This window comes from Capsicum annuum, chromosome 6, assembly GCF_002878395.1.
Source record: "Capsicum annuum cultivar UCD-10X-F1 chromosome 6, UCD10Xv1.1, whole genome shotgun sequence".
In the NCBI taxonomy this organism is placed as follows: domain Eukaryota; kingdom Viridiplantae; phylum Streptophyta; class Magnoliopsida; order Solanales; family Solanaceae; genus Capsicum; species Capsicum annuum.
Genome location: NC_061116.1, coordinates 13,147,876 through 13,170,492, shown reverse-complemented (window position 1 = coordinate 13,170,492; position 22,617 = coordinate 13,147,876). Strand labels below are relative to the sequence as shown.

The window sequence follows — 22,617 nt, the reverse complement described above, 5'->3', positions numbered from 1 at the left end:
GATGCATCACTAATTGCATTGCTCAGGTCAATGCATCGTGTCAATTTTGCATTGATACACTGGAACTACACTTTAAAAATCCGACTAAGTCTAATTTCACAACACATGACGCGATGCGTTGACATCGCGTCGTATTATTGGAAATGTCATATGAAATTTTGACTAAAATCCCAAACTCACGCATCGACGCGATGCATTGACTTCACGTCAATGTTCTAGAAGTTCCTTCTAAAAAATTTTCTAAGGCACAGAATTTACAGGACAACGCAACGCGTCGAGCTAGCATCGTGTCACTGGAAATTCACTTCAAATATTCACTTAACTCTCATAAATCCTCTTTTTCAGCTGCTTCCTTTTATTCTTGCTCTCGTGCATCTACACATGCTCTTGGACTCTATAAAAATAGTCTTCTACCTCAATCATGATTACTTCCACACCATCGATAAATAATTGCTTCATAATATGTGTTCAATTTTTGTCAGAATCCTTTGGAAATTTTCCCTGTATCACTAATCAAATTGGTTAGCCATGAAACACAATTTTTCTCAAATGAAATATAATTAACACAAGTTTTATTCTCAAACCAAGTCCAAATATGGGTAGATAGCGGTTTTTGATCATATAAATATGCCCAAGATCACCACCCCACACTTAAAACCTTATCCATCCTTGAGCAACTTCAAGCAGCACAATCATTAAACCTTCTAATCATAACCTAAGAGTCATGCTAGCATTGGGCACATGAATAATTTATTTCAAACTTCACCATCTCAACAGTGGCATTCAATTCATTGGCAAACTTAATCAAAGCACGCAATGAAACAACAAAATAAGAAATTCGGACTTTCATCCGCATGTACCCTTACAATAAGAAAGTTTTCCCCATATCACTCACAATTTTTCAATATTTATCATGGGGGGAATATCAAAATTCAATCACTCGCTCTCAACAAAGAATTCATACATAATAGATAATGAACCATAAGTTTTCCCTTAGTGTAATACTTCACTAATAGTCGGACGTTGAAATGTTGGATCTATTAGGTCTTTCATGGTTGTAATGTTGGCTAAGGGATAGGTAGGAACTATTTAGGAAATAGTGACTAATCTCCCTAAGCACTTTAATACATAACCATCTTCAATCAAAATCACATTTTTTAAACCCAACTTTTTCCTTCATTACCTTTATACACCAATTGTTTCACTCTAATATATTTAAGCACATTAACAAAACTACGGTAGAAATATTTTTCTTTTTACATCTTAATTCAATTTTCAGCTCTTCTTCACACCTCAATTCTTTTTATGCACCCCTATAGTAGCCACCCTCAACCTAAGTATTCACCTTGGTTGAGGTACACATTTTCCTAAATGGACCAGGGACAAAACAGGTTCATTGTAGCAAAAAAGGGCAACAGAAACTTAAATTTCTTTCACATTTTCTCTAACTCCTAACCGTCACAATTAAACACACAATGAACACTTCTTTAGAGCTTCACTCTCACCCTTCTCCTTTTTAAATTTCATACTCCCTTCTTATTTAGTTATCTATATCAAAGTGCTTAGGAACTATGGATTGAATTAAGGTCCATCAAAGAAAGGATTAGGCTACATATGAGGCTACCAAAGAAATCAAGTTATAGGCTCAACGGGGCTAACTAGGGACATGCATAAGGATCGATAAATAAAGCCTTTACAATTTAGTTAACAAAGAAATCCCTAAAGCACTCCCTACATCCAACACCCTTTATTTCACTTTGTAAACACACCGGGAAAGTTCTAGTCATTCCTATACATGTAGAATACGAACAAATACTAACACACTCGGTGCATTCTAACAATCAAGTCGGATCCTTAAGGTTCCTGATCTTGTTCTTTATCAAATTCAACATTAAGCCAATCGAATCGTACTACACCTGTTGAGATTTCATATTGTCAAAACACTCATTCTTTTCTTTTAAAGCAACTGAATTTGTAATCACCAAAAATTTGCCCAACATCAAGCATTTATCGAAGGTTGCAATCGGGATCTTATCACTTTCTCAGCTTCTAAAGACGCACTCCCTTTAAGACGGTCGTCATCCATCTATCATAGGGGAAGGAAACTAACTATGATGATGCCAAAATGAGAATTACCAAAAGGGGAATAAATAATTACTGTAAACTAAAAATTTGACAAGGAGGGAAAAAATAAATAAAACAAACACTTTAAACTGAAACACTTTAAGCTGAATTTGCCAAAGAGGGTAATAATCCAAACTGTCAACTTACAAAATCATCCAAACAAAACATAAAATTAAAAAATTTTCAACAAATATAAAACATAAGAAAGAAGATGAAATAAGAAATTCCACCACACCCCACACTTAAAATGAAGCACTATCCCAGTGCTATCAAATAAGCATAGGTCAAGGTGGTGTTAAACTCCCTATTCAGACGAATGGGACTAGTGTCGTCATGTCATCATTGGCACCCTCGTCATCACCAAAATCATCACCTGAATCTCCATCATCAGACTACTCTTCATCTACGGACTCATTATCGGAAGAGCCCATGTGTCTTTCCTCCTCAGTGAGGACATCACCATCCAATGGATCATCAAAATCAGGGCTAATCCACAGCATAGTCCGAGCATGAAGCCCTAGTGGGTAGTCCAAATCTATAGCACAAACCTTCTATTGGGTTGTTGGATGCCCCCCAATCTTCAATTGCAGCATAGTGAGCCCATGCATACTGGCTGTAATCTCATCATTCTGAGCTTGAAGCTCGGGCATAGTCAAAGTAACACCATAAGAGGCAGGCCCCTTATTACATGAGAAATTAAATGGTCTAAGATTAACAGGTGGATTTTAATCAAGATCCTCCTCAGGCACACCAAGTTGCCTCATAAATCTAGTCAACAGCCCACCAAAACCATATCGACGACCTCTTAAAAATTTGGCTTTCCTCGTGGCGGAGAAAATAATTGCCCCAACATTCAACTCAACATCTTCTCGTATCAAGGCATGGATGATACACACCCTATCATGCATCACCACTGTCATATGTGTTCCATGAATAAGGCCAGCATAGATGATTTTTGCCCATAAGCGAGCTTCCCTATTCATGTGAGCGAAGGGGAGTGACACATGAGTACCACCCTCTTTGTCACGAATTGAATGAGTGCCACATAAGAGATGGCGAATATGCTAGTATGGTGGCTCAACATTCATTCTTTTTAGTAGCTCCGTATCCATCACAGGTGTACCTAGCAGGTCATTCACAAAATTAGCAGTAAAAGTAACCACATGAACCCTTACCTCAATCTCTGCATCCTTGTTTCGTGGATCTCAATTAGCATAAAATTCCCTCCCAAGACTGAGGTTGCATTCAGATGGCTATTCAAATAAGAAATTAATGTGCAGCGCCTCAATTCTGTGTACCATACTCAGATACTTTTTCATCAGACTCGCCCTATCAATGAATTGATCAGCTGAATACTTAGACTTTTTATGTTGGGAATACCATTTTCTCTCGGTCTTCACCATAGCCTTTGTCCCATACCTCCTAGGTTAATCTCATGGAATATGTGGGGCTGGGAGCACACGGTCAGCATGTCGACTTTTTTTATGTCTAGACTGAGATGTACCAGCTACATTCTTTCCCTTGCTCCTTTGTTGCTGGCTAGACATGGTACCTATTAATCATAACAACCCACAACACATTAAACAAGCACTTTAGGGAACTAGCCACCACTAAGTGTGAATTTTACCCCACACTTAGTTGCTAGCATAGGTACATAAGTAAGTGAACCAGGGTACTTAGACTTTCCCTATTCATCATACAATTACCGTCATCAATCATCCAACATCAAAAAAAATTTCATCTCAAAGAAATGGAAATTCAAAATCTCATCATAATAGCTTAAAGGTTTAACAGCCTCTATAAAACATATAGTCCTTTAGTAACATATCACCTCTTTTCAACAATTTCACAAGTGTGCATTCACTCTATCAAACCAGCAATGGCACTCAATTCAATAATATTTAGCTAACACTAAGGTAGTGTAAGATCGGGATCCGCCCCATACTTAATTTCTATCATGAAGTGAACATTAACACCCCAAATTTATTCAAATTCATAGTAGTATTCAGCAACTCATCATGTAGGAACAAGATCAACTTAAAAGTTCAATTTACTATTTCAACTACAGCAAGCACAAAAACAATCCAATTCTGTCCCAACTTGTCAACAATCACACAAATGGACTAACAATGCAACAAAGCATTGTAACATAACACCATTTTGGATCCAAAAACTCACATGTCATCAGCCCCAAATTCTACCCAACAAAATTTCTAAATTACACAATTTACCCTATAACTTTGAATGAATCTACGTACAACACACTAGACATTTAACTTTTATGCATGCCAATTTCATATATCATAAATTATAAAAAATAATCTCATGTCTTAATATAGTGTATTTAAACTTATAAGAATTTTGAAGACTTACCTTAGTCTTGATTAAGATGAGTAAAATGAAAATTAAGTATGAATTAGCACCACAAAGAGTACACTTGAAAGAAATTATTTTAGGGTTGTGGATTTTTGGGGCGGTGGAGGGGGCTAGGGTTTAGGGAATGAGGTGAATGAGGGTAAAGGGATATATAGAGAGGTGAAAATAAGGGGTCTCATTAGGGTTAAATTTATATAGAAATGGGCAGTCAACGTGATGCTTCAACAATCGCATAATAGAGGCAATGTGACGCGTCAAGTCCGCGTCATTACGCTAGACTTTGCCTTTAAAAATTTATCCAAGTGCTACCTGGGTGATTGTTGATGCGACGCAATGGTAAATGCATTAGAAGCACTGATGCGATGCGTTGACATCATGTCAGCTCACTGGAACTAGCCTTTGAAAATTTTTCTAAGTGTGTACATGATGCACATCAACGCGACGCGTCGACTTAGCATCGATTCACTAAAAATTGTATCCAAAATATTTTGTAAGGCCAAATTTCCCATATTTTGAGGCATCTTTTTGTCACCTTTACCTTTTTCACCTCTTATCACCTATTTAACCTACTCAAAGATTATTGTTCACCCTCTTCTCATCTTTTCTATCTCCACCATATTTCTCATTCCTACACATTAACCAAAAACAACAAAATTACATAAGAAAAAGTGGGTTGCCTCCTACCAAGCGCCGTATTTTTGGTCGTGGTACGACTCATCTTTTTGCATTTTTCTCTTTATCTTTAACAACTAATAATTAAACTACCTATTACATTACATTTGTGGGTTGCCTCCCACATAGTGCCTTATTTTACGTCATAGAATGACTTAGCTCAGTCTTACTCATCAACCAAAGTGATGGATACATTGTGCTTGTCTCCATGATCATCCCAATAATGCTTCACACATTGTCCATTCACTAGAAACTTCTCAGTCTTCTCTTTGTTCGATAATTCAACCGCTCCATGAGGTGTCATTTGTACCACTTTAAAAGGTCCAGACTACTTAGACCGCAATTTACCCAAAAACAACTTTAACCTTAAATTGAATAGCAACACAAGTTGTCCTAGTTCAAATACTCTATCCTGAATTTACCTATCATGCCATCTTTGGTTTTCTCTTTGTACAACTTTATGTTCTCATACGCATGGAGACAAAATTTATCTAATTCAATAAGCTACAACAATCTCTTCTCTCCCGCTACCTTCATCTAAAGATTCAACTTTTTAACAGCCCAATAAGCTTGATGTTCCAGCTCTACAGGGAAATGGCAAGCTTTACCATAAACCAACCGATATAGGAAAGTACCAATTGGCATCTTATAAGTTATTTGGTACGCCCATAATGCATCATCTAGCTTCTCATCCCAATCATTTTATTACCCATTAACCGTCTTCTACAGTATTTGCTTTATCTCCCGATTGGAGACCTCAACGTGTCCACTCATCTGTGGATTATACGCAGTGGCCACCTTGTGACTAACACCATATTTAGCTTAAAGATTCTTAAACCAAGTGTAAATAAAGTGCGTACCTCCATCACTGATTATAGCTCTTGGAGAGCCACACCAAGAAAATATTTGCTTCTTTACAAACTTCAGCACTACTCTTGCATCATTGGTAGGACTAGCTATAGCTTTCACCAATTTGAATATATAATCAACTGCCACTAGAATGTACAAGTTTTCATTGGACTGTGGGAATGGTCCCATGAAATCAATTCCCTAAACATCAAACACTTTAACTTCAAGAATATTATTTAGGGGCATCTCATGATGCCTTGAAATTGCTCCCAACCTCTAGCATTGATCACAACTTTTTACAAAAGTTACTGCATCTCAAAATAATATTGGCCAAAAGAAACCAAATTACAACACTTTTTGAGATGTTCTCTCACCTTCATGATGTCCACCATAAGGGGATGAATGATACTTTTGTATCACTTGAGTGAATTCCACTTCCGAAACACATCTGCGTATAATTCTATTCGGACCCTACTTAAAAAGATATGGCTTATCCCATGTATAAGCACGAGAATCATGAAGTAGTTTCTTCCTCTGTTGAATTATACTTTCAGGAGGGTAAAAGTTACTTGCCAACAAATTTGCATTGTCCACATACCAAGGAACTTCACACTCCTATATAGACAATAATTTTTCATTCAAAAAATCTTCCCAAATGCAGAGAAAGTTATCAACAACATGATCATGAGTCTCTAACCTTGACAAATGATCTGCAACTTGATTTTATGCTATTTTATAATCACGAACCTCTAAGTCAAACCCTTGCAGTAATAAAATCCACCGGATCAATCGAGGCTTTCCATCCTTTTTATTGAACACATACTTGATGGCCGCATGGTCGGTGTGAACAATAACCTTTGTGCCCACCAAATATGCTCTAAATTTATCGAATGCATAAATCACTGATAACATCTCTTTTGTAGTGTCTGTATAGTTCATTTGGGCATCGTTCAATACGTTACTAGCATAGTAAATAGAGCAAAATACTTTGTCTTTTCTTTGCCCCAAAATAGCTCCTACAGCCATGTTACTAGCATCGCACATCAATTCAAATGGCAACTCCCAATCTAGAGAAATCAAAATTAGAGCTTCTATCAGCTTGTTTTTCAACTTCTCAAATGCTTCTTGACAATCCACCCCAAAATTAAACTTGGCCTCTTTTTCTAACAATTTACTCATTGGGCTCGCTATTTTTGAAAAGTCCTAAATGAAATGCCTGTAGAAACCTGCATGCCCCAAGAAACTTCACACTTCCTTCATTATGACAAGATGTGGTAGCTTTTCAATCACTTCAATTTTGGCTCGATCTAATTCAAGTCCTCTACATGACACTTTATGACCAAGGACTATTCCTTCCTTCACCAAAAAGTGGTATTTTTTCCAATTCAGCACCAAATTTGTCTCTTCACATCGAGCTAGGACCCGATCTAGATTCTGTAAGCATTTATCAAAAAAATCACTGTAAATAGAGAAATTATCCATGAATACCTCAACAAATTCTTCAACCATGTCATACAATATTGCCATCATGCATCTCTGAAATGTTGCAGGTGTATTGCAGAGGACAAACGGCATGCTTCTGAATGTATATCTACCATACGGGCAAGTAAAAGTCATATTCTCTTGATATTCAGGAGCAATGGTGATCTAGTTATAACCAAAGCAACCATCTAGAAAATAGTAATACTCCTGCCCTGCCAACCTGTCCAACATCAAATCATTAAATGGGATAGGGTAGTGGTCCTTCCTTGTGGCTTCATTTAGTATCCGGTAGTCAATAAAAATTCTCCACCTAGTTACCATGCAATTAGGAATTAGCTTGTTTATTTCATTCATAACCACGGTCATCCCACCTTTCTTTGGGACACAATGTATTGGGCTTACCCACTTGCTGTCTGAAATTAGATAAATAATACCATTATTGAGCCACTTAATGACCTCTTTCTGCACCACATCTTTCATCACTGGATTCAACTTGCATTGTTGTTGCACCCTTAGTTTGAACCTTCTTCCATGTGTATTTTGTGAAAGAAAAAAGCTAGAGTTATTCCTATAATGTCAGACATCTACCATCTGATCGCCTTCTTCCTCCTTTTTAACACTGTCATTGCTTTTTATACCTGCATATCAGATAATCATGTAGACAAAATAACAGGCAACGTATCATTACCACTAAGGTATACATATTTCAAGTGAAGAGGAAGAACCTTAAGCTCCAATTTTGGAGCTTCATTAATTAAAGCTTTGGGGGATGGACCAATTAGCCAATTCAATAGCTCAAAAGACAATTTTCTTATTTCAATGACCGCCGAATTCATGACTTGAACTAATGCCAAGGCTTTCATATCTCCCTAAAGATCACAACCTACCAAAGATCGCTCTAATAGATCATCTAGCAATAACAGCCTCTGATAAGACTCAAGATCTATAACAGATATAGCAGACAACTCTGCATATATAGCAGGCAATTTTAGCGCCTTATACACACCCAAAACCTCCAATTTATCATGTGTTTTCATTGTCATTTTTCCTGCTTCTACATCAATTAATGACTGTCCCATTGCTAAGAAAGGTCATCCCAATATAAATGGAACAACAGGATCAGCTTCAAAGTCAAGAATTACAAAATCCACTGAAAAGATTAAGGATCCCACTTGCACCAAGACATCTTATACAATACCATCAGGCCTAGCAAGGGACCTAACTACCAATTGCAAAATAATAGTAGTGGGTTTGGGATACCCAAGACCCATCTTATGGTACTAAGATGTGGGCATAAGATTGATGCTAGTCCCCAAGTCACACAATCCACGGGCACTAATGGTCTGCCCTATAGTGAAACTTCCTGGATCCTTTAGCTTCGTAGGCAATTTGTTTTGAATCTTGGATGTGCACTCCTCAGTAAGTGCAGCTGTAGCATACTCTGTCAATCGATTTTTATTTAACACTATATCCTTCAAGTATATTGCATATTTTGGAATACTCTGCAGAATATCAACAAGAGGAAGATTTACATGAACCTTCTTTAGAAGATCCAATAACTTCTTGTAACTCACCTTCTCCTAATGCTTCCTTGCCCTTTGAGGAAAGGGCAAAGGTAAAGTCTTATTTTCTGTGTGAATTTCATCATTTATAGCTTTTTCCTTGACTTCTTTCTCCTCATTGTCTTTAGAACCATCATCGGTGACTATGGGAATAACCTGCTCCTGAACCATCTTCTTAGTTTGCAATCCACTTCTTATTGTAACACATTCACCTGCTTCAAATTTACCTCGGTATCACTAGGTAAAGCTCCTTGAGGTCTTGTATTCTATGCTCCTACAATCTGACCAAGTTGCAACTCTAGATTTCTCATAAGCAACTGTTGACTCTTCAACTCTACTGCAAATTACGTCTGTTGAGTCTTTACTTCTATTGCAAACTACGCGTGTTGAGCTAAAAGCTGCTTCATCATCTCCTCCATATTACTTTAAGCAGTAACCTGATTATTCTAAGATGGCTATTGGTTTGGTTGCACTGGCCCCTTAAACAAATTAGTGTTTTATGCCTGATTTCCATCCATAAGAAATTTGGATGGTTTCTCCAGTTGGGATTATACGTGTTACAAAAATTCTATGTCCATTTGCATTCCCCATGTAGTTGACAGAATTTGAATTAGTCATATAAGCATCTGTTGCATGCTCACCACTTCCACAAACCTCAAACCTAGAATTCACCTATTAGACTGCATTAGTTGTAGTTATTGTTTGTGTAACCCCCAACTTTATGTTATTAAGCTGGATAATCATATGATTTTTAATTGCTATAATCTGTGCTTATAATTTAGTAAACTAGTCTAACTTCAATACTCCTGCAACCTTCCTAGGAGCACTTCTTAAATCAAAATGTCAATCAGGATTCCCTTATAAAATTCAATTCAGTAGTATGTACAATTCTTCATACGTCTTTTCAAGAGCCTGGACACCTGCTGCTGAATCCAAGAGAATCTTCGTATTGGGATCCAATGCCTTAATGAAAGTATGAAAAAGAACATCATTGGACTAATAATGGTGAGGGCAATTTCTGAGCATACCCTTAAATCTCTCCCAAGCTTGGTATAGATTCTCTCCTTCTTTCTATCTGAAACTCAAAATCTCACTTCTTAAATGTGTTGCCTTCCCTAATGGAAAGAATTGAATAAGAAACTTTCAAGCTAGATCTTTCCATGAAGTGATGGAGAGTGGTGTTTAAGCATGTAACCACCTTTTTGCTTCCCCCATTAGAGAAAAAGAAAAGAGTATCAGTTTTACATAATCAGAATTCACCCCTTCAGGAATATAAGTATCGCTTATTTCCAAGAAGTTCTGTATGTGCTGCTACGGATCTTCATATGAAAGGCCTTGGAATTGCCCCGCTGAATTTAAAAATTACACCATATTCTACTTTAATTCAAATCGACCACCTGGTTTGGGCTTGTGAATACTGTTCGTCACATAGTTCGTGAGTGGGATTGCCACCTCACGAATAGGTTTAGCAGCTGGTTAAGAAGGAACAACTGGGATAATTGTAGGAGGGATATTTTTGGCATTTGGATCGATAGGGTCATTTGGATCTCTTATTTCAGCCATTTGGACGTGTTGATATGGATATTGAGCTCTTCGCCTTTGTTGAAAGATCTATTTTGGTTCTGCAAAAGGCTCTACCAACTCTTTATCTCTCTCCAGTTCGGTATTCAGCTAAACCTGCAAAAATTCAGCCGCTAAGATCAAGTTGTTAACACTTAAACTTATTATCAAAAAATCAAAACTTTAGCAATTTACTAATTATACTAGTCCCTAACAATGGCGCCAAAAACTTGTTGTGACTCAAATGCACATGCAAGTGCACGCGATCATACAAGTAATATAGTGACTTAGACAGTCATATATCATTCCACAAGGACTAAGCAACTAGAAATTTACCCAGTTTTTAGTTTTAGACAACAAAGTATTAAGTGCTGTAAAATATCAAGATGATTGTTTACTTGAAAATAAGAAAGTAAATTAATAAATAATAAATAAAAGTTTACGACTAGAGCAAAGCGAGCAACGGTTGTAAATAGAAATGATAAGAATTTAAGGGTTGAGGCATATGCATACAAATTTTTATTCGTATAGCAGTCTAATTGGTAATCAGGTTGTTGATTCTCAAGGTTTATGCTACAATCTTGGTCTTCCGACCTCAAATCTTCCATCTATTGAATATTGCAACTACCACTCCCACAGAGATACAATAATTCTTCTAGATTCATAAAGTTGTCTTCTTAAAATTGAACCAAGCAAGGCTTTTAGGTATATCTCTATCCTAGATGCTAATTCAAACCCCTTGTTTCATAAAAGGATAAGAACCTTGCTCCTTAATTTCTTCGTTCTATCCTACAATTCTCCTCCCGGATGCTTATTGAAATATAGATTTATTCTAATGGTGGCCACTCATCAAAATAGTAGGCGCAATAAATTAAGAACAACCCAGATGATAATCCAAAAAGAAACTACTACAAAGAATATCAAAGAGTACTCATATTCTTGACCTCAACCCCAGAAAAAGGGTATTTAGCCACTCATGTTTGAATTAAACATCAAAAACAAGTAATTAATCATACCCAAAATTAATCTTGAAGTAAAGAAGTTCAAAAGAAATAATATGAACCCTAAAAGAGAGAATTTTCTACTTTTCTACCGTTGTTATGCTTGCAAAAGTGTTTGGAATTGTGCTCACGTGTTCCTTTTATACTTGGGAAAATTTCACCAGATCTATACTACTGATGCGACGCGTCACTAATCGCATTACTCAGGCCAACGCATCACGTCAACATTGCTTTGATGCACAGGAACTTCACTATAAAAATCTGAATAATTCTAATTTTACAACACACGATGCGTCGGCATCGCGTTATGTCACTGGAATTCTCATCTGAAATTTTGACTAAGTCCTCAAACTCACGCATCGACGCGATGCATCAACTTTGTGTCGATGTTCTGGAAGTTTCTTCTGAAATTTTGGCTAAGGCACAGAATTTATGATACGGCACGACGCATCGAGTTAGCGTTACATCACTGAAAATTCACACCAAATATTCACTTAACTCTCGTAAATCCTCTTTTTCAGTTGCTTCCTTGTATCCTTGCTCTTATGCGTCTACACGTGTTCTTGGACTTGATAAAAATAGTCTACCACCTTAATCATGATTACTTCCACACCATCGATAAATAATTATTTCATAATATGTGTCCAATTTTTGTCAGAGTCCTTTGAACATTTATCCTGTATCACTAATCACATTGGTTAGCCACGAAACATAATTTTGCTCAAATAAAATATAATTAACATAATTTTTGTTCTTAAACCAAGTCCAAATATGGGTAGATAGCGGTGTTTGGACATAGTAATACGCCCAAGATTAGTTGCTCCAAAGTAAGAGATAGAATAACACCCAATACTAGTCATCTTCCAGCTCAAGGCATCCACAATTACATTTTGGGGTGGGCGTTCGGTCGGTTCGGTCTGATTTTTTAATATTGGTTTAGTTTATCGATTTTTGGATTGACAACAAAGGCAATCATAACCAAACTAAAATAAAATCGGTTTGGTTCCGTTTCTACATATTCAGTTCGGTTATTTCAGATTTTTATTTTGGTTTGAAATATTAAAGTAGAGAGCCTCTCTTTTTTATAATTGAGCATTTAAAATTGATGATTTTTTAAAAAAAATAATTTTTTTCTAATCTATTTTTCAGTCTCAAATATAAATAACTCATCATGAATGAAACGAAATGAAATAATCAAAAGCTTAACATAATACATAACATTATTGGTCGTTATATATAAATTTGCATAAACAGTCCTGTCCACAAAACAAACACAAAACTCATAAAAATAGTCCATAAATCGATTACCACAGACTTTCTACATAAAAATAGTCCCTAGTCACCAAAATAGTCTCTAGTCACCAAAATAGTCCATAAAATATTTCAGTCACTAAAACAGTCCATAAACTAGTCCATAAAATAATAAAACAGTCACCACCACCAATCCATAGAATAGTTGGTCTACTCAAAGCACTGTGCAGCAGACGGTTTCACTAGGCATCAACATATTTTAGAGCAAAAATGGCTCAAAAGAAACAAAATGCATTAGATTTCAATATAATTTAAACAAAAGAATATATAATTTCAAATGCATTAGGCTAAGAAAAAACTGTGTAATTTTCACATTGAAATGAGCAATTCAACATTAGAAACATTAATTCACATCTTTTACATCTATTTATTTATATCCAATAAAACCTAAAATAACATTTTTCTCAGATGACTTACATATATGATTCTAAATAAGTATAGGTTGAAGCAACACATTCACAATACCATCAGTTTTTGCTCGAATCTTTTTTATGTAACAGTTGAAACAAAATGACAGACACATCAAGTAGATTTTTGCAACAATGTAACAACAAGAGGTGAACTCAATAAAAAGACAAAATGGATTACTAGGACTCTCTGTGAACAATAAAATTGTACTTCATGAGCCATACCACAAAAGTTCATCATTAAAATACTCATAAAAGAGAAATGACCACACAATCAAATCTGGTTCAATCTGATGTTCTTCAAATCCAAAGAAACTAAGATAGTAAAATGTGTAGAGTAGTGATCAGAATGCAACATATCTACTGCAAGGTACAAAAACTACAGCTGCCTGTGAGTGCAAATATGTAACAAAAATTTCTACAGTTTTGCAATCACAATAATAGGAAAGAAGTAGTAGGTAATATAGTTAAACAGCAAATACAATAAATGATGATCCAAAATTACAGAACATAATACATAAAAATCAAATGAAATACTACATAGATCCAGGCAAAACCTCACCTAAATACTCCTCTTTAGACACAATCCATTTCCCATCAAACACTTCATCAAACGACTCGTAAAACTTCTACAAGTTATCAAACCACAATACAATATATTATAGATCATTCAAACAATGAAACAATCCATTAAAAAATAAAAATATCAACCATATGATACAGAATACTAATCTTACCACATCCTAAGAAGCATAAGCTGAGAGAAAAAATAACATGCCAATAGCAAACATATAATTTATAGTCATTATCCAAACTTATAATTCATTCACTATTTGTATTGTGGATTTAAAATGAATGAGGAATTGTCTGCTCTAACAAATAAGTTTCCTAGATGATCTTAACAACTTTCAAACATAATCTCCCATAGTCCATAACTCATTAAATCAAGAAAATAGTAGAAGTAGTAAAAGATGAACCCAAAAACAAACTTACCTACAATTCATATTTGCTTATTGACAACTACACATCAACAATGCTAGACTAAGTTCCACTACAAGCCATTTCTAAAATAATATTAGACACTTGTTAGTTGATGCGCAATATAAATAAGAAATTATTTTTAGTATAATGAATACGAAATTGTAAAATTCTTACCAACTTCAAGTTTCTCAAGATACTCTAAATCTCCCGTGATATTAACTGGAGTAGATTCACTTCTAAGCCAATCTTGAAGACAAATAAGAGATTGCACTAGTTTAGGAGTTAATGAACTCCTAAAGGTATCAATAACTCAACCTCCTGTTCTAAATGCACATTCAGATGCGACACTGGAAATGGAAATGGCTAACACATCATGAGCCATCTTAGCGAGAATAGGAAATCTCGACTCATTAACTTTCCACCAACCTAATATGTCAAACTGTTCTGAATCTAGCTCAATCTCATCAACAAGATATTTTCCCAACTCAGATTTATTGCTTGAACCTATACTAATTTCTTTATGCTTCTCAAATTATTATTTTGTGCTCATTATTTCTCTTCTTTGAAAGTTTTCATAACCACTTATGGATGAAGAATTCCCAGAATAAGAAGAAGTGGATGAAGATGAAGAGTTTTTTGATATCTTAACATAATGCTCAAACAAGAATTTCATATACAGCTCTACTGAATGGGACAACTTGTCCCCAATTTCTTTTCCAAACATGTCCACAATTGTCAAAGGAATATATTCAAGTTTGTTGCGGGGATCCAACACAGATGAAATAAAGATCATTTTGTTCATTTTCTCCGGAGTACCCTAATACCTTCTAAACTTTTCCCTCATATTTGCTGCCATTTTTTTCAAATTAGAATCTTCATTTTCTATCATCTCTTTCAAAATCATATCAAGCTCAGTAATTTCCACAAAGTGTACATTGGTAGTAACATATTTTGAACCAAAAACTTTCAAAGTAAGATCATAAAAAGTTTTCCAAAATTTCACCATTGTCCTCACATTTTCCCAGTCCTCACTTACAAAGGCTCCTACCTTAGTTCCATCTTCACAAGGAGAGGTACGAAGATAATCCAAGAAACCATTATCATAGAAACTATATCTTTCAAATGCAAGCTCAAAATGTTGTGTTGTTTCTAGCATCAAGTATGTAGAGTTTCATCGAGTAGGAACATCTAAACATAAAGATTTCTTACAAGTTATCAATTGAGATTCACAATATTCTTTGAATGTTTTAACTCTCGTGGCAGATTGCTTAACATACTTCACAACTTATCTCACTCGCTTGACAGACTTATCAATTTCCTTCAACCCATCTTGTACAATAAGATTAAGAATATGTGTCATGCATCTCACATGAAGATGTTGACCCTCCATTATGTTAGTTCCCCAATTACTTAATTGATTAGATATTTCTATCATTGTAACATCATTGGAACTAGCATTATCAACTGTAATACTAAAAGCAATATCCAAACCCTATTCAAGAAAACAATTAGTAATGGAAGCAACCGTATCAACACCTTTATGACTAGAAATTTGATAAAAATATATCACTCTTTTATGCAATTTCAAATTTGTATCTATGAAGTGAGTTGTTAGACACATGTAGTTAATCTTTTATATAGACGTCTAAGTATCTATCGTAAGACAAACTTTTGGACGTACTTCTTTGAAAACCTTTTTCAAAACTTGTTTCTCTTTATTTTAGCACTGATAACAATCTCTTGTCAAGGTTCTACGAGAAGGAATATGAAAGTGTGGGCCTGTGAATCTCATGAAATTTCTAAGACCTTCTTTTTCAACAAAACTAAATGGCAGCTCATCAACAACTATCATTTGAGCTAAAGCTTTCATACTTCGTCCTTGATCAAATGTCCAAGTACCCAATGCCCCTCTCTTTTCATCCGCAGAAGATAGTAGAAAAGCTAATTTGTTTTGACTGTCTTTCTCTTTCACACCAATATTAGGGCAGTAAGGATATAATTTTATCATGTGATTATTGATCGACGAAGTACCACTAGCACTTGAAGCAACAAAATAAATTTTTCCACAATACTTATATTTTTCTTTCTTAGATCTGGTTTTTCCATCAACAATCTTGTCAAACCACTGCCAACATCTTGCCCGCGGTTCCATGACCTTTCTTTTATTTCATAGTTCAACTTCAACCGCAGTTTCAATTTTATTTGGAGATGAAACTGAATTTTTTTTATTTGATGCTCCATCTTCACTTACCCAACTTCCAATCTGTGAAAATGAAATAATTTATTTATTAGTTCTCAGTCTTTAACCATTAACTATCAAGTTAAATGAAAATCAAAAAAAATATCAGATTAGACATATTTTGAAAAATGACTAATCGCTGGAACAAATAAGTGGAAAAGTGGTCTAATTTCTGTTGTCGTCGGTCGTTGCTCAACAATCCAAAAACTCTATCCACAGTGGTCGCCGGTCGCTGCTCAACAAACAAAAACCATAGCTGCCACCTCAAACACAAAAACCACAGTCGCCGCTCAACAAACATGAAACACCAGAGTCGCGGGTTGTGGGCCACAGGTTGTAGTATCATTGTAAAGAAAGGGAGTAGATCGTTGGTGGTATATCGTCTCTTGTACCAATGGTCTATCATCTATTTTGCATCTAATTCTGAAAGCAAAAACAGCATGTGTAGGTAGGTGTAGTGTATGGTGTATATGATTTAGGGATTTAGCCTTTAGGGTTATTAAAATATATAATTAATATAATATAATATAATAATATATATAATAAATTAATAATATATATTATAATATTATTTATATAATTATGATTTTTTGATTTTTCGGTTTAACAAAAAAAATTTTAAGAAAATCGAAAACCAAACTGTTTAACTGAATTTTAAAAATTGAAAATCGAAACCAATCCAAAAAACTGAAAAACCAAAATTAAATTTCGGTTCGATTTTTTGATTTTTTTTGGTTTTCTCCAAAATATGCCTAGCCCTAATTACATTAGCCTTACCTAGATGATAAAGAATAGTAAGGTCATAATCCTTAAGAAACTCAAGCAAATGTCACTACCTCATAGTAAGAGATCACTGGTTAAAGAAATACTGAAGGCTACTATGTTCTAATAAAATCTTACAATGGACAGGTTTTGTCGCCATAACTCCAATACAAACACAATCGCGGCCAACTCAAAACCATAGGCAGGATAATTCTTCTCATGGTTCTTCAACTGACAATAGCATAAGAAATTACCTTACATAGACCAATGCCAAAATCATCACAAAACACAACAAAACCCATGCTCTCCTTGGGCAAAGTCAAGATGGGGGAAGAAGTCAATTTCTTAAGCTTTTAGAAGCTCTTCTCACAAACATTCAACTACTGAAATACAATCTTCTTTTGAGTCAACTTAGTTAAAATAACAACAATAGATGAGAAACCCTCTACAAAATGTCAATAACAACCTTTCAAACCAATGAAACTTTAAATTTTGGTAGGATAAATAGGCTTGGCTTAATCACGAATCATTGCTATCATTTCTAGATCAATCATAATTCCATCCTTGGTCACCACATGACCCCAAAGAGATAGAATCTAACAAATACTCACACCTGGAAAACTTGGCATATAACTTCTTATCACACATCTCAAAAGTACAGTCCTTAAATATCCTACATGATCGGCCTCATTCTTGGAGTAAACTAAGATTTTATCTATAAATACAATCACAAAGAGTTGAGATAGAGTCAAAATACCCAATTCATTAACTCTATGAATGTTGATAGGGCATTGGTCAATCAAAAAACTCATAATAATTGTATCGAATCCAAAAGGCCTTCTTTAAAATATCTGAAGCTCTAATTTTCAACTGGTGATACTCGGATCTAAAATCACTCTTAGAAAATATGGAAGCAAAATAAAGATGGTCAAACAAATTATCCATGTGAGGAACAGGATATTTGTTCTTAACCATCACTTTGTTCAACTGCCGATAGTCAATACACATGCACATAAACCATTTTTTTTCACAAATAAGATAGGAGCACCTCAAGAAGATACACTAGGTCTAATGAATCCCTTACTCAACAAATTCTATAACTACTCCTTTAATTCTTTTAGCTCAGTTAGGGCCATCTTATTGGGAGGAATGGAAATGAGCTTAGTGTCCCACTACATATCAATAGCCAAATCAATATCTCAATCCAGAGGTATACTAGGTAAATCCATAGGAAACACGTCCAATAATTCGTGAACAACCCAAATAGAATGCATAGGATATGGTGTATTACTACAATCAATACACCACTAAATAATCTCCTATGAGGGTAGAAATATAAAGAGGCATTGTAATGGACTCATAGGATGCAGTAAAATTAGAAGCAATATATGTGTAAACATAGGAGAATATAGACCCAGGATAAAAAAAAATACGATAGCATATCTATAGAAAACTGGGATAATACTTGTAATAACTGCATCACAAGCCTTTTCCTCGAGTCTCCTGGGTATAACATAACACTATCTATGTCTACTCCTGGATTGAGCAACCCACGACAACTACCACAATCTCTTGTACCTCTATATCGAGCACCTCTAGCACTACTCTTATCACTTTGTAAACCACCTCTCACTGTAGATATCGAAATTGGATAAAGCTAAAGCTGAGAGCCCAGCTGGGTATATCTATACATATGCAGGGATGATCCTTGGCCAACTGTCTAACCTCCTTACTTATATAGAATCCTTTATGGCGTGACTCAATTTGAGGAGGCATAGATAAACTAGGATGACCACCCTGTCTGGAAGAACCAAGGTTGGAACCTTCACTTGCATAACCTAATGCCTAGCTACCTGAAATCGTAGAAACTAAAGATCCACCACCTGATCCTTGTAAATCAACCTGAACTGTCCTACCATTATAGCCATGAGAACCTCTAGTAAAAAAATCTCTACCTCAAAAGGTGCAACCACTAAATCACCCTTTTGGTGCACCTTTTTAATGCCTCCTTAAGTAGTCTAGGTGATAGACTTGATCAACTTGGAATGCTTAATAATGCTCTAAGAAGATGCCTCTGAAACAACAATCTAGGAAGTATCCAATTGATAAGGACCCTCTAGCCTCTTCAAAGGCTTACGAATCCTCTTTTTCTTGATAGAGGTATTGGTAGCTGAATTCCTGGGTAGAGCATAAAAATGTACCTCATACAGGGAAATCAACATGAAGCCCTTCTCCAAATGATCAAACTTATCTCGCATCTGATCGCTCAAGCTATACCTTGAGAACCTCTCAAAAAGGGCCTCAGAAAATTGACGCTAAGTTATAGCAGGGAAACTTAAAGTTCTACAACTTCATAGAGACTGTTGCGCCCAAGCGCACATGCAAGTGTGCATGGTCTCACTAAGAAGTAAAGTGTCCTTAAATAAATCCAAGTATCAATCCCTCGTAGAATTATGTTGACAAATATTCAATTCTAGATTACTATTTAGATTTATCAAGTGCAAACATAACCACAAAGTTGAGAATTATAAATTGGAAATAAAGTAAACAGTGTAGAAAAGTAAGAACTCAGAAAATCAATAAAAAGAAACTCAGGGTTAAAGAACTATGAACAATCATACTATGCTATTGAACTTCATTGACTAGGTTACTTATCTTGATTGTTGATTCACAGAGTTGATTTTATGATCATGGTCTTTCGAGCCTTTAATCACCTATCTTACTTAGCTCCACAACTACATTGTTGAGCGGGATGTGGTTACTAAGTTAAATACATTTATATTTCATAGATTAAGTGAACCAAATAGGTCACGTATGTATATCGCTATCCTACATGCAAATTATAACTTTGTTCTGTAGAAGCTTATAATCCTACTCTATTTACTCCCATTTTCTATCTTCTTGTTCCTCCTCTCGGGCTCAAAGGATGACAATAGATGTATTCTAAGGGTCGTGAATCCTTAAAATAGTGATAAAAAGGGATAAATAAACAATAAAATATGATAAGTAATCCAAACCAAATCAATTTTTAGCAACAGTAATCATGTTTTGGCCTTAACCCCGGAAAGGGAGCTTTTAGCCGCTCATGGACATAACCGTAATCGCAAAGGTAGAAAACATGTTAAAATCCATAAAAAAAAACTAAAGTAAAGAAGAAAAATCCTAATTAAAGTGTTTTCCATCCTCCCTAAAAGTTTCCCAGTCTTCCAAGGTCTTTTACATTGTACACAAGTGACCTATTTATAGGAGGATAATTTGTTTGAGTTTTAAACTAGGTCCGCGTCACCCCTCTTAACACGGATAACAAGGTCTGCGATGTGGCCTCATCGAGGTGACACACTGGAATTCATATTTTAGGCAGCGTATAGGTCTACTTCGCCCCTCTCATCGCATGGACTAAGTCTGCGATGCCCGGTGCCTTCACAACCTTCATTTTCACTTCTAAACTTGTCTCGTGCACTCGTCCTTCCATCCCAAGCCTTGTGGTGGTGTTTCCACTTGATTTTCAGCTTATGTATCATCCATATCACATTATCATCAACTCACCAAGCATCCTATAGCATCAAACACTACCGATTAGAGCTCAAAACAACATAATGTCCAAGACAACGAACTAGAAACTTAAGCTAAGAACTAGTTTTGCCCTTTTTGATCTTCAACTTATTGTTTGACTCTTAGCTTGATTCAATTTAACCTTACACCTTGTAATTAAGTACTTTAATGTTGATATGCTCAATTATACCATTATTAAAACATTAGCAAATAAGTCATCCTCAAAATAAGGATAAATAATGCTCGAATGACAACGCTGAGGTGTATCAATCCACCTCAGATCAGAGACCTCCACCAGTTCCTGGCCACAATCATCAACTAATAGGTAGTATAAGTAAATCTATGAGGCTCAAGAGACCCTAGATTATGCAACTTCTCCAGGAAGTCAATAAAAAAATCATAGGCCTCCTCTCCAATTGCTCAATTAAACTTAGAAGGAGCCAAGTGAATAAAATTCTAAAACCTCTTTTGATCATCAGAAGGCATCACTGTACTCGAACCAACTTGAGGAATAGTGAGTCTGACAGGCAATGAATACACATTGAGTGAACTATATATGATGATTGTACACCATAAGTAGAAATGTTATAAGCAGATGTAGATAGAGATGGCAAAAAACACTCAAAGTTTGAGACAAAATAGGTACACTAGAGGAAACATCCTTTAAGAAACTCAAAAGGTGAATCAACAAATCCTGAAGCATTGGGTATCAATTAAACTCTATGGAACTTGAGATAGACTTGCACCCTTTATTTAATAGTCATATCTACATACACAACCTCGGTTTTGGGAGAGGCCTCCCTAGCACATCATCTAGCTGAGGTAGCTCTTTATGCTCATCCTCTACCTCTTGGTTGACTATGACTCCTACCTCATCCTTAAATAGAGGCTCCTATATTGAGCGTCGTCTCAGTGTCCCTAGCATTCCTCGACCTAGTCCTCACCATCTGTACTGACAAAAATAGAATACAAGTGTAGAATATTGGATATGAACAACCTACACAACAAGGAATTAAAATAGAGAGGTTTTTCATAAAGACATCTTGTAGCCTCCTGAAGATAGATACGGACGTATACTTATTGATTAGCGAGACTATACTTATGAGATCAATGAATCTAGCACTCTGTTATCAATTTGTCACCATCCAAAAATTGAGGTTATGACAGCAACTACCCCGACCCAACCTTTGTAAATAAGTCAAAACACTCAAAGAGGAAAGAAAATTAAATTAATACACCAAGTAAGACAAAATGAGACTTTCAAAAAATAAAGACAAGTCAATACAAATCCAAAATAAGTGGAAGTCTAATGTAAACAACATAAACACTCTTAAAACCTGGTGTCATAAGTATAAGAGCATTGAAAATATAACCGAGCCTGAAAATACATAGTCTGTCTTTGAATATTAAATAAAGACATAAAAAAAATAGGAGGAGGTTCAGATATTAGCTTTGGACTCTAAAGTGTGCCAGTACCTCGAATTAACCTTGCAATAGCATGATCAGTTATTGCGTATCATACTCAAATAAGAATCTATACCAAAAGGACACAGTAGGGATGAGTACGATCTACTTGTACTCAATAGGTATCATAGGCCGACTGATCAAAGTAGAAAATAATACAAGTAAAGAAAATACTATGAGCACCTCACCTGCAAATAGAAAAGTTTTCAAATGATAGTTCACACCATCTCCACTAACAGCTCTAATATATATATATATATATATATATATATATA

The 22,617-nt window shown here is 35.5% G+C and overlaps 1 non-coding gene across 1 annotated transcript; it reads left to right on the top strand.

Annotated features, from left to right (window-relative positions):
* Positions 1-10,062: 10,062 nt before the first annotated feature.
* Positions 10,063-10,169, top strand: LOC124899768. The gene has a single exon (XR_007057332.1). It is a non-coding gene; the product is annotated as a small nucleolar RNA R71 (small nucleolar RNA).
* Positions 10,170-22,617: the final 12,448 nt, after the last annotated feature.